A 15,601-nucleotide genomic window follows, 5' to 3' on the forward strand; every position below is an offset into this window, starting at 1 on the left:
AATGAAATATTAGTAAACATGCAACAAAAAATTCTTATAATATTTGTCATTTTTAAGTATAATATGTTTGATTGCATAAATCTATTTAGAGCCTATAAAAATAAATTGCAATAATTACAGTTTAAGAAGTACTATAACTGATTAAACATCCTTGATCAATAAACAGTTTTAACAAAAATTTTAGAATTATAAGTCTTTTGGTTCATTCCTAGTCTTAACTTTTTTGATAAAATTTATCTGAGTATTATATTCTTCATTTATAAGTAAGTTGAAATATGCTTCTATTATTTATTTTATTAAATATTATAAGATATTTTCAAGACTGTGATGCTACTCTCGTCCTCAGTGATATTGCAGATGATACTGTTGTTAAGTGTTTTAAGCGGGGTTCTTAAGGGAACTAGGTCTAAATTTCGCTGTACAAACTTTAGTGGGAAGTTTATTAAAGAGGTTCTTAGTGCGGATCTGAGACATTCAGAAGTGGCTCTTTATAGTAGGATCTAGGCGCGGGGTCTTCTTTCCGCGATTAGGTTTCCTAGCTTAGTTCTTGAGGGCGACGTGGTAGCTGCAGGTGTCTGTTGTCTTCATTCTGAAGGCATAAACACGTAAATCTATCTCGGGGTGAATTTTTACCGATGTAGATGTGTCCCTCGGGGCATCTGCATCGGTGGCATCTCTGCGGGGCCTGGACTGAAAGCTGTGTGGCACAATCAGTTTGAGGGCGAGAAGATGTCCTCCGTTAAAGCCACTACTGGCTAGGAACGGAGGGGGTGGTGTAGAGACCGGACACGCTACGAGGTGGGATCTTCTCCCCTCGGGGGGGAATCGAGATGTTGTTAAGTGTTGCTAAAACTGATTTAGAAAAATCAGTTCAGTACGTCAAATTGTAGAGTGATCAAATATCATTGCCTTGAAAATATCTTACAGAAGTATATTTCCAGTTATTTAGAAAAGAAATTTAACATTTTTTTTATTCTCTATTTATTACAAATATGAATGGCTAAATATAGACATTCAAAATCCATCACTTGCTAAGCTTTATTTAAATGAGGGTATATTGAAAATATTATACTTTCTTCAATATAATTAAATGCTATAAACAGATAATAACCTTAAATTGCAATTGGTTGTATGTAACTAGTGTGGTATTTTCGGTTCTGAAAATATTTCTGTGCAAAGTTTTATTATGAGATGTAATGTTAAAAAATAAGAGTTAAAGCAAGTGTAAACCAAACAATTCATGATAGGTGATATGACATACCTTGCATTTATTCATTAAAATAATATGCTTGGTTATTCATAACAAAATATGAAGAATTTAATAAAAATAATTACTGAAACTAAACATGACATATTTTTAATGAAAATAATTGTTTTTGTGTCTTCTGGAAGCATATAAATGCTTTCTTTTCAAAGGTTTTTTACATGAATGAGTAAGCAGTAGCATGAAAATAGATTCAAACTACACACTTTTGACATTATTTGATGCAAAGGATTTTGTTGTACTACTACTTTTTTCAGCAATTTAGTATCAGTTGATTAAAGATCAGTCCTTCTATAAAAAAAAAAAGGTATTGCTGAATACAATACTTGATTTGAATAGTTTGCAAAGCTTTGTGGTACACAATCAAAGAATAAGTTACGATATATTAAAATTATGTGGTAACAGATATGAATTTATTCTCAGTGTTTCTAGCCTGAATGAGAATTACAATGAACAAACAGTAGTTATCTCAGTTTACTGGACAATATGCAGAATTCCACATACATTAGTTTTCCACAGTTGACAACTTAGGAGCCAACACCTCCTGCCTCAGCTAAAAGAAGTAACATATTACCTCTCATCCTCACAAAAGTTCCTGTACTTTTATCAACAGTAGGTTATGTATAGTGTTGATTACTTCATTAACAAAGTAGAAGTCCTTCAAAGAAAGTGTAAAATTTCAAAATATTTTATTTTTTTACTATTAAACAAAAATACCTCATAGTTTCTCTCATTGTTTGGTGTTGCGGTTTGTAAAACCTGGCAAAACATTACACAGATGCCATAACACTTCATGTTTATTCAATTAATGTTATTTTTGTCAGTTATAGTGTGGTTACTGATTTCTTATCATTTTCAAGAACAAATCTTTCCATGGACACTTTTAATATGAGAAGTATATTCACATAATTAATCCAGCATAAAATATCATTAAATGTACCAACACTCTGAATGAAGAATTCAAATTAATAAATGAACAAATCAGATACAAAACATATTCTTTGATCACAAACTGGGAAGCTTTAAAGGCTATTTCAAAAATGGAGCCAAATAAACCTATGACAAATAGAGTCTATCCTATAGTCAAACAGGCTGAAAATAAGCTGTGTTTCTGGGAAGGATATTTAGTATTACATAATTTAGAAAGTGAATCATAAAAATGTATTTATTTTAAAATTTATTACCAGCCTTAATCAAAATGTTATACAAGAAATAATTAAACGTTACTCATTTATGACATAAGTTTAATGTAAGCTCAAAAATACTGTGTATTTCTTATGATTAATTTGCATCATGCAAACCATGTAATTACTTTAAGTAATTAAGAGGAAAAATAAACATTATATACATTATCTTGTGAGAAATGAACTGTGAAACTAATAATGTAAAATAAATCCAAAGAAGTAGCTCTCCAAACATGCATTATTTTATAATTTATGCTCAAATTTGTGCCAGGATTTTACTGTAGTTATATATAATATATATCTATATATTTAGTTAGTAAGTGTTTATACAATTGTAAAATTAATATAAATGTGAAAAGAGGATGTTAATAAATTAATAAGAAAGATTATATACTAAATTATTTTTCCTGATAGCGTAAAACTATGAGTACACGGTACCTAATTCTTACATAACAAATATTATAGAAAACATTATAGTATTATAGAAATATTAATATAATTATTATAGAATATTATAGAATTCATGAAAAAATATAAACCATAAAAAAATTACACGTAAGTTCAGAAGTGCAGTAAATATATCAAATATTTTAATTCAAAATATCTAATTGACTTGACCTCACTGCCTATAATTTCTTTATATTTAAACTACTAGCAAATTATTTAAAGATACCCGATCACTGCAGCACCATTATTTTAATGAATTATATTAATTGTGTTTGAGATTACAGATAATGTTAATAGAGAGTCAAACAAGAGTAAATATACAGTTTTGGCTACTAGAGAATACAAGATAGAGCTAAAATGATCAGTAACAATGGCAACTAGCTAAAACAAACTAACTTCCAAACGTTCAAATAAACTCTACCGTGAGTTATTTCTCAACAATTATTCATATTTGTATTCATATACACTATACAACTTAAAGTTCATCTGCAGATAAGGGAGTAAATTAATATTTAATCTTTTAAATTCATAGAAAAAAATATAGGCCGAATATCTACAGCTTTTACTTGTATTGGCTATCCGAATTGTTTGGAATTCAGCCAGTAAAACAATGAAGTAGGTAATGAAATGTTGAGCAAAAGAGTTTATTCACCTTAAGGATATTAAGCATGTAAAACAAACAAAACAAAACATCAAAACTGAATGTTTAATATTATTAGATAATTTGGTAAATTATGCAAAAACTATTATCATAAAAAGATATTTATTAATAAATAGCTTACTGAATTACAATCTAGTAGCAAAACATAATTATTAGATATTTATTAAAATTAGTTTTTTTTTCACTCGCTTATTTTATTATTCATTTAGACTACACAGATTATAACATAATTTTATAGAATATAATTTAGAAAATAATTTTAAATATTAAAACTGTAGAGATATATATTTACCATCACCTATATAAATTTACATTAACAGAGCATATAACTGTAGAAGTACATATGATATAAAAAGAAAATTTATATCACTAATGTAAACAATATACCAGTATTAAATGTAATGCAAGGATATAATACGAGTATATCAATAAAAGAATTTACATTTTATATCAAAAATTGAGATGGTAAACCCACACAAGCCTCTCTACAGTTCTGATATTTTAAATTATATTTTTAATTAAATTCTGTTAAATATCTTATAAAGATTTCTTTGAAAGTACTATATGAGTGGTAAGTAACATGAATAGTGAAGATCAAATGAAAAAAGTTAATTCTACTAAACAATGAAGATATTTACAATTGTTCCATAAAAGGTAACTCTAATATTTTAATAGATACAAATATAATACATTTGTATAATTTGTTGTGATGCTACTAAAATTGAAATAACTTGTCACATAAATTTATACTAATTCCTACTTCAATTTACAAACAAAGCATGTCATCTATAATCTTTCTTAAATTCACCGGTATGCACTTCAAAAATCAGTGACTGATTTGTCTAAAATATATTTATTTATATACTTAGCAATAAGCTGCATATTTAACATCAATATGCAGCTTATTGCCTAAATAATGATTATGCTGACTGATTTTAAGTAATGAAAATAAACTTTACTTAATAAATCAAAAACCACATAATGTATATACAATTGTTTTAATTAAATTCATGAAATGTCATTATTTTATGAATCACAGAACCAAATTTAAATACTAACTATATTTAACTTTAACTTTAAAACTGTAAGAAAGGCAGTTTTGTCAGCAACACTGTTAGTTAAAGAAAGTTGTAAGCAAACAATGTTCATTATATAAAAACAAACGATAAAAAAAAAAAATGTATTATACTAATAGAATATGTAATAAAAATTATATAAAAACAAAAACAAACATATTTTGCATTATATTACACTGTGTAATAATTTTTCTCTAAGTTTAAATAATTTTCACAATATAAAACAACTAATATTAAAAAAATATATATATAATATAAAATTGTTGCTAAAATCATTCTATAAAAGATAGGTTACTAGGGACTACCTGAAGAAAAAGAACATGTGTTACAAGAGCAAAGTCAAAAAGTTTATTAACTTCCTAAAATTTTTAGATATAAATTACTGTATTTCCTATATATAATTCAGGCATTTAAAAAAAAAATGTATCAAAACTTAACTCATTTTAAATTGCAACTTAGCCATTTTAATTAAAAATACCACTACATTTGAAATAATAAACACTTAAACTAAAACAATGCATAAGATTCTAATTGATATCCATAGGTTTCCCTTTTATTATATTTAAAACAAAAAATGAAATCCCTTTTGGAATTGAGCAGAATTAAAAAATAAACATGGAGAATTTGGAAAAGACATTAATGTTTTTTTTTTAAGATACACATACTGGATTGAACATTCTTCTCAGGGGCATTGCTCTCTGGATTTATTTACAGAACAAAAGTTTTTATTACGCGAATAAAAATGTTGAATTATTCTTGATGGAAAGAAATTTGAACTTTAAGTACTAGCAATAATTTTAATTTAACAGTGGCTCTTTATGATAGAAAAGAAGTTTTGATAGAAACTGATTATTCCCTAACCGTAAAGAATTTTATTAAGATAGTGTTATCAAAAAATATTTCTAAGTAAATTCATTCTATTTCAAGACTCGAGTTAATTTTTTTAAAAATCTGTTGATTCATAATCATTACTTATAAAAATTGCTGCTACAAAAACTGTAGCAGCCTTATGATGATAGAAACATTTAGCCTGATAAAAAAGTAAATCCAATATTTCATCAATAAATGAATCAATCAACAATGAAATCAAATCAGTTGACTATACTCTCTCTAACCATACAAATGCAAATAATCAAAATTCAGGGGATACTTGAATCTTATAAAAATCATTAAAAAATCAATTAGCTATAAATATAATTATTTCTCCAAAATTATTACTCTATTTATTATATTACTAAATGTATTTTCTCCAAGAATAGTATTTTTAGATCTTTCAATAATAATAATAATAATAACTATAAATGAAAATGTTGGCAAATTTATTAGTATTTACCACCAACAGACAACTATCATAAAGTATATATGTTCATGAGTTATACAGTAAAATAATACTCTAGATAGGTTTAAAGAAAAATTAGTCGACTAAAAAATAAATTAAATATAGCAGTTTGTTACAGTAAAATATTTGTATGGAACTGTTCTGCATAATACCTTATCATGTTCTAATTTACAAAGAATTCTTAAAATTCAGAAATATGCCATAAGTAGGAACAGTTGTTTTTACCTCTAATATTTTTCCTGTTAATATTTTAGCATGCATTATGAAGCCAACTTTACCTCTTAGGTGCTTCAGCTGATACTTTAATTTTGCAACCATCAGACTGTAAACAAGGATGTTAGGCCTCTCTTCATCGGCCAAGGCATTTCAGTACAGAAGTAGCAGGATCAGATCTACCACACAGAACTGAAAATGTGGAAGAGGTTTAAGAATAAGGAAAAGGAATAAGCAATAAGAAAAGATGATCTACACTCTGATGAACTATAGTATGAGATAAGAAATCCATCTAGAGGAAAGCTAAAGACTCCCTTTAGGAGGTGGAAGCCCATTCCTCAAACAGATTAAGCAATTTAATCTTAGAGATTGCGCAATTTTTACTCAAGATAGATGAAAAATATATCCTGCAACAAAAATGACTAAACTTTCAGAAATAAAAGGATAACCTCAAAATAAATGTAGAATTTCTAAAGGAACAACCACACATTGCTTGGAATTATTTAGAAGTATCCAAGTGTATTTTTTTAACTTCAAATAAAAATGAAGATATGGATGATCATAATCAAGGTGCAAGGGCAATATTCATATTGAAAATCAAATTTAAAATTCAAATATTAAATTTAAAATTATTTCAGAAGACTTCATTTTGTAAACAGGTAATAAATTAATATAAAAATTCCTAGTAGAGGGCTAGAATTGAGATTCTATAAATGAAAGTTCATTCAAAAGATTATTAAAGGCATATTTAATTGAATTCCTTTCATCATAAACACAAATAATTCAATTTATTTTGGTATTGTTGTACACTACATTAAGTTTTTGTTACAGTTTCTCTGCTTCTCTTAAGCAAATGATTCAAACCAGCATAATGGGCTGAATTATTGATGAAATAAAATTATTGATATTTAAGTTCTGGTTTACACAAACATCAAAAATAAATAATTTAAGACAATTAATTTATTTCTAGATTAGAAGCATTGACTTCTGTATTTAAAAAAAAACTGTTATCACAAAACATAGCAAATCTTTTTTTTTTTTAATGTATCTAATGAACTACAGAGGAATTAAATCTTATTAACAATAATTTACTAACACATCTCTCAGTAAATCAGTCTTCTTTTAGTCCCCTTTATGGTTAATTATGCCTACTTTTATAGAGAAAAGTTGGCATTATTTTATTGTACAAATGTTCCTCAAAAGAAAATATGTTTGATGCAGTATAGAATGTAATTAAAAAAACAGTCTACAGTAAAAGATGAACCAAGCATATTAGCAAAGTATTTGAATTTTCCTCATATTATTTATCAGGCTGCAACTACTGTTCACAACTGGCAGTATCTTGAGGAAATTCCTTCACTGAAATGTTTTCGAATATATCTCATATAAACAAAACAATTTTGAATTATCTGCAGTTTTTATACCATATTTATAGTAAATGAAATTCACTGGACTAGTAGGAAACTTCACATTATGTAAGACTTATTAATGTTCAAATCAGAAGTAATTCATAGTGTTTTCAAAATTAATAAATTCATGGCACTATATAGCAAATAATAAACTTTTATTAAATAAAGTGAATTTAAGGATCAGTGTATCATTCATTATATTTCTAATTAGGAATTACATCAGTAATTGTTTTTTTTTTTTTAAAGTGTTTTAGAATGAAACCTTATGTTGTGGCAGTATATCTAATGATAATATTTAATCTTCTTCAGAACATGTAATTTTATTTTCGGCTAATATATATCGTTGATTATAAACAAATTCATGATTATCAACACTATTACATAATTCTAGCTTTTCATAAGTATCTTTACTTTTCTGACTAAATCTGTAGCTGAAAGATTTTGATGCTACTTTGTTTTTAATGTCGTTATGAAACAGATCTTTATTTTTAAACACATTTTACAGTTTAATTTAAAAAACCTAACGATTAAAATTTAAAATCAGAAATTTTATTCTACAACATGGTATTCAAATGGCTGTTCAGTGCATCTAATGTCTAACATTGTAATTTTTATATCCCAAGTTCTTTGGTTCAATTTCTGATGAAAAAGTTCATCATTAATTGTACCCGTGTTACACAAGCCACAGCAATGCAGGCATCACTCATAAAGAAAGTATTCCAAAACAATAGCGCAGAAGTAAAATTAATTAACTATCAGATAATTTAAATGATCACTGTTAAGTTTTAATTCGCTTAAGATTTTAACCCCGGGAACATTTTTACACTATTTCAGTGCTTCTTCAGGTGAGATAACAAACAAGGTACATTAAATAGTGCAGTGAGCACACTTTATTAAAAAATAAATAAAAATAAGTTAAAAACACAAATAATATAACTCGACCTTATAATAATAACAAATTTATTAATACCTCACACGTTTTTACCATCTTTCGTATTATACCATTCTGAAAAGTCAGAATTTTAAAAACACGTAAAATTTTATTTTAATAAAAACTCTCACTTCACAAATAATTTATTATAGTTTATATATAATTTACCACTTTTTTCCATCCGGCTTAAGATGCATTGCAACAGTGTAAAAGTGCTCATGTAGGAAAATCGTACGTGATTTTTATACCACTCGGTACTATTTAAATTAGCTTATAATTAAAAACGATAGTCGATTATAAAATACATGTCTATTATTAAAGCTGATATCACTGAGACCGTAAAAATAAGATGAGTAATATCCGCTATCTTGTCTCGGCCCCTCCACAATGACAGCCCTGCCACATCAAAACTTAAAAAAAATATCGAAATTTGAAAACGCTATATCTCGGTAACAGTTGGACGCAGCGCGACGGAGCAAAGTCAGCTGTGATCGGCATGACGTCATCTATCTCGTCAGCAAACATTAGTCGGCATATACGTATGGCTCGGTTCTTTCATAAAAAGCAACTCGTATAATCCGCGCGCGCCTTGGAATCTTGAGTCCCTATAAAATTTCCATCGTCTTGATGGAAGTGAACAGATTTGCTTCCGATTTTAAAATCATCACCTTCGAAGTGTATTCCGTAAACACTATACGTCTTAACGAGCATGTTTTTCTTTATGTTCTTTCGAATCTCTGGGACTTCCTAAGTGATCTGCTCGTGATCCTTCATCGTGGACATAACGAAACGTAATAATAATAATTATATATGTATACACACACACACACAAATTTCTTAAACATACTCTTGCAGGAACACTTCTGTTGAGACAGAACTCTGCATTTGGTTTTCGGCGAGTGAATTTACTTTCGGATTTCGACATCCAAGACCGCCAATTTTTACGTCACCTATTTTTGCAAGGCGTAAAGACATATTTCCCCGAAATACATATAACAGTCGACAACGGTGCTCTTACACATATTCAACTGGCGATAGAAAAGATCTATCGCCAGTATCTATTATTAAAGGTAAAAGAAATAAGCTCTTCACACTGACATTAAATCAAATTTACGTCCGGTGGAAGGTTCACGGGTTCCCACACGCATTCCGGTTTTTTGCTTGCACAATTTGGCACTGCACTTCCAAAACTGTATTCACCGAAATACAATTTCATTTCATAACGGTTTTCACAAACTCGATTCCTGGGTAGAATCTCGCGCTTTTTCAAAAAACGACAGTTTATTCTTCTGAAGTCGGGAGATCCACAACCTGTTTCTCTTTCCGGATGGAAACAGAAAGAGTACTGACGGGGTAACGTGCCGTTCAATAAAAGTGTGTAACACAAACTGATAAATTAATATACAAATCAGTTTGGCGGTTTAATTAAGTCATAAGATCATCAAAATTTATATCGCAGGAGATAACGAAAGGAGAATTGGCTAACTGTGTATTGTATGAGTAATTTGAGCGCTCGTAAACAATTTAGGGATGTAAACGGCTTTTTGAGGGGATATAAGGAGTTAATTTTTTTCGTGGAATGTTTACTTCGCATGATTTTTGATGGTATTAACTTAGTAGAAAACTTTTGTTTTAAATTATTAGTAAAAATGAAAAATCTAGGATGAAAATAAATAATAAAAATTGAAAAAGTTCGATACTGTAGAAAAAAAGAAGGAATCGATAGAAGAATCAAAACGTTCAAAAATCTCAGTAGAACCATCGTTTAATACTTATTTTGAACCACAGAAATAAAAACAAGAACTGCTTTTATTTAAGGAAATTTTAAAAATTCGAAAAACCCGATCTACTGTATACGACACTAAACAAGAAAACCTAATGGAAGGAAATTTTCTATCCATTCAAATCCGGGAACGGGAAGGTGCGATACAACAAATAAAAAAAAATATTGTCCTTACAACTGCCCGAACGGAATTTTACGTTCGAACGCTCTTTACATCGCGGCTAGAATTAGAAAATTAAGAAATATTTTAGATTGTACGGCTATAAAATTATTTTAATGGCGCTAGAGTTTAAAACATGAAATAATAGTTTTCTAAACTTATAAATACCTCTTTACGACGATTATTTAGCGCTACAGATCGTTCTTACACTTACCTGAAATGAAAACAGAAAAAAATTGTTAGTAATTTAAACTGCATCACTGTAAGATACATAAAAAAATATTTAAAATAGATTTGTGTATATTATAACTCAGCAAAATAAAATAAATATATTAAACAGACTTACATTAACTAATTAATTTTGGAACATTACATGAAAAGTGTTGTTTAAAGAAATTAAGTTTGACCTGTTCTGAATAACACTCCGATAAAAAAAAACCATAATGGAATAATACAGTAAGAAAAGTGATAAAACAAAGAAAAGATGCAAGGAAAAATCAAAAGGATGAAAATATGTGTATGTAGAAGCAAAGATGAATTTTGCGAGGGTAGTATTTTACGAAAAAGGAACTAATTTACATTCTCAGAGATGTTAAGAGAAGAAACTAGACAATGAATTTCAGAAAAAGATGAAAGTGTAAATATGTAGGCATACATCAAGGAAATTAAAGGTAGGTGGAGAAGAATCTTTTAAGTTACTAAATTTGTGTTGGGGTATGGCAGGGAAAGAAGTAAACAAACAAATAGCGATGGCAAAGATTGAGGAAGCCATTAAGAAAATGAAGGTGAGAAAAGCAATTAGCTGTGAATAAGTTCTACATATAAGTTATCAAAGAAGCCAGATAGATAATAGGTTACCTTGTGTACTGAAGGCTGCACAGAGAGAATAGTGTTATCGTATTGATTTAAAAAAAAATATGAAATAGAGAAAATAATGGAAATTTGAGGTGTGGTGCTCTTGTACATAGTAAAAGTATCGGTGAATAGAACGGTGGTAGAGGAACTGCTACAGAAAGAACATGTATGGTTTCTGAAAAAATAGATCCACAATTAGCTTCATTATTTTTGCAGCAAAAATGCTGATGGAGAGACATACAAGAATTTGAAAATTATTTGTTAATCGTATTTCAGATATTCAAAAAGCATATGATAGTGTATGTGTGATAAGAAAATTAATATTATGAACTTTACAAAGAAAGAGTATGGAAAGGAGGTAGTAAGAGCAGAGATTCAACATACTGAACATGTAAGACTTGCATGCAAAGAAAAATGGGATTCTCAAAGGATGTTGCTGTTATTACTGGCAAGACATTGAGGGCACTATCATTGCTTTTATTTATAAAAGCATGATAAAATTTGTAAAGAAGGGAACACAAGACTAGGAGGAAAGAAAAGGATGGTTTTTTGCTAATGACACTATCATATGGAGTGAAAGTTGAAAATCAAGTTCAAAGAACACTTGATGTCTGCTATGAAAGTAAATAACGAGAAGAGTAAGAAGTAGGTGGTAGCCAGAACAGAAAAATAACAAAGAGGAAAGGTTAAAATATAAGACAAAGTTTGAACTGGTAAAAAGTTTTAAATATTTGGGTAGCGAGCAGGCAGAGAATGGAAAGATCGGTAGAGAAATAACAAAAAGAGCATAGACTACAAATATTTATTAGCATGTAAGAGTACTAGTACAGAATGAGGAAATGTAACATAATATGTACTGCAAGTCAGCTCTGACATATGGTGCAAAGGCTTGGGTCACCAAAGGGTAGGAGGAATGTAAACTAGAAGCAATAGAAATAAAATTTATTACATGCATGTCAAGCAAAACAAAGAAAGATCATGTGAGGAAGTAAAGTAATGGCTTACGTAATTACAAAATGTGTTTTGGATTGAATACGAGTGGAAAACTCAAGATGATTTGGGCACATTAAGAGAATGAGAAAAAAGGACTTTGAAAATGTTGAATCGGGAGGTAAAAGGAAAAGACCAAAAGAAAGATCAAGGAAAAGGTGGCCAGATAAAGATAAGAAGGATATTATTAGTAAGGTGTAGATGTGAAAAGGGTTTGGAATGGAAGGATAGAAAAACATGTCTATGATCCAATGCCAGATCCAGGATGCTGGATAAAGGAATGAAGAGGTAGTAAAAAACATACCAGTTCTTTCTATTAGTACTTACCTTTTGCATTTTCTAAATATATTTTAGTGGATATTATCAGTTCCCTTGAAGTCCTTGCTTCTTTATTAATCCCAATATTTTTTTTACTTATTATCATGTGTTTCTTGAAATTAATTAAAAGACAATATAATTTTATGCTGCTTAACAATCTTGCCGAGTAATGCAGTAATGATTACATTATTTTAACAGAAGACATAAATAAAATGGGTACAGTATATAAAAAGAATGGGGTTGGAAAGAAAATCAAAAATAATCAGTTGAAAACAGATTTAACACAGAAGGACCACTAGGAAATTGCAGACTATAAGACACATTATACATCTCATGTAAGAAGAAACATGAAAGCAATAGTATAAAATGAAGATAGATATAAACTGGTCACGGATACAAATGAATAAAATAACTTTGCGACATCAGTGGCCAATAAAGTTGAAGAATTTTAAATTAAAGAGAAATGTTTAAATCAATTTGTATAGAAGATTTCCATTCATACCTGAGGGAAATCATCCGTGCACATTTACACTTTCAATAATGTGTAACACTAAAAAATAAAATAATAATAACAACAATTTATTGATGATTATTCAATTTTTATATCTTATGTAGCATATTCAATATTCTTTTTTAAACTGCATGAGGAAAATTGATTTGATATAGACTGCAGTACAGCTTGTTGTCATCTATTCAAGCTAAATAAATTAACACATTAAAAAAAATAATAATAATTTGACTCTGCATAAGTTATTTTATGAGATGTGAGCAACTGTTTGAATTGTGCAGAAAAAGTATTATGGTTTTAAACTAATAAATTAGAGAAAGTATTCACAGTAGATTCATTAAAACAAATCAAAATTTTAACAGCTTCTAGAGTATCAACAATACAGATCCTTCTTATATGTATACACATACATGCATAGTACAGATTAAAAAAAAAAATTGTAACCCCTATTATGTGTATTATTGTGTTCTTTCTTTTCAAATTTTTAACAACCAGAAAATCCATTTGCACTGTAGAAATTGTCATTTTTGAACATATAATCCTTAGAAATTAGGCTGTCAATTCTTAAAGAGATAAAACATAACAAAAGTAGGCTGTACAAAGAAGAAAGCAGGTAGGTTCTATCACCACATTAGTAACAATACAATACTATACAAGAACACATACATATGAACATAAAAAACACACTTGCACCAGATTAAAAAATTGCTTAATTATCAGGTGCCTAGTCACATTGAATATATTTAAAAAAATAGACATCTTGCAATAAAGGTGTTGAAATTATGTAGTAATTAGTTCTACTTTTATTAATTAAATATATTTCTGTTTATGTGAATGAGTAACAAAACAATTGTTAGCTACTTGATATGATACCATACGTACATCGTTCCTGAAAATTTTACAGCCTTCTGAAACAAGCATTCACTGACTGGTTAATGAAGAAAAATGAGAAATAAAGTGATTTCACACAGCATTTGTCAGTGAACTGAACACACAGTAGCATGTTGTTTATTAGAATGCCAAACTCACCAAAATGCAGGTGATTTTTAGCCCTGCAAGTGACACCTTTAGTCTGTTCATAAAAAAAACTGATTGTAGAGTGAATATTAATAGTTTCAGAGAAAGAACTCTGATTGATGCCTTTTAAACCTTGTAAATGTGTTTCAACCATAACAAAGAATAGGCAGATACTGTAAAGTAACAAACAAATGAAGCACTTACTTCCATGAAACAACAAATTACATACAATGCCTCAACATTAAAGAGAAAACAAAAGTTATAAATGACCGACAATCCAAAAACTTATTACTATTTGAACAAGCAAATCAATTGATAATCTAGCAGTCTCCAAGGTATCTATTCCAGTCTTTATTTCATCAGGACTTATAGGTAGTTCAATCTCTTGTTCATGAAATAACCATGTACATTCAATGTGTATATCCTAAGTTCACAAGGCCACAATTTGTTTGATTAGAATTAAAAAACAAATGAAAGTCAGGAATAGAACCTTGGAGCTGACAGTATTAAAGTTTAACTGGAATAGCTACATCTCAATATGTGAATGCAAGATTTGATTTATACATTACCCGAAAACAAACTGACTCCTAAAGAAATTGCTTTTCAGTTAGAAAGAATAGAGTCCTTTACTAGAAGAGCCTAGTGTTTTCTTTTCACTTAATTCATATTATAAATAGAGACTGTACCACACAACAGTTTTTTGCTTTTACTTAATTTTTATGTAATTTTAGTTGAATATACTAAACCCTTTGACAATATAACATTATTTACAATTTAACAATGCCATAAAAGTACAATTTTATATAAACAATATTTATGATTTACCAATATAATTATTTATCATTTTTAAAACTCATAAATATTGTTTAATTTAATATAATTAAATAAACATATTGTTTCAATGGATCTATTACATAACAAATTCATTTGCTTGAAATGTTCTTACCTTTCTCATATTTCATCTGTATATGAAATCAAGTAATAAATAAATCAACATTTTTGTATTTTGGTAGGGTTTAGAGGACCAACTTTTACTTAACAGACACTACAGCCATTAAACAGGACATGGAGTCCATATGAAGCTTCAAGGAAGCATTGACTCTTCGGATCCTGGCACCCACAGCTTGGAGGAGCTAGAAAGGTCAGACTAAGAAGTGCAGAACCGATAATGAAGAAGAAGGGACTAACAATAAGGGTGGGTGGTGAGAAAAGATGATCTATCGTGAAAGGATCAGAAGTACAAGATAAACTTCCCTGCCCAGAAGAATGCTTGAGAGCACCTCCAAGCAACAAATATCCATTTTGACGACAATTACAGGGGAGTTGGAATGTTGATGGGATGGCACATTATCTACTAATTATTTTGCAACGATCAATTTAAATATATTCTGCAACAAAAATTTCTCCTCCAGTAATTGAAGTGACACTCGATAACAGGTACAGCTT

This window comes from Lycorma delicatula, chromosome 4, assembly GCF_047948215.1.
Source record: "Lycorma delicatula isolate Av1 chromosome 4, ASM4794821v1, whole genome shotgun sequence".
NCBI classification, from domain to species: domain Eukaryota; kingdom Metazoa; phylum Arthropoda; class Insecta; order Hemiptera; family Fulgoridae; genus Lycorma; species Lycorma delicatula.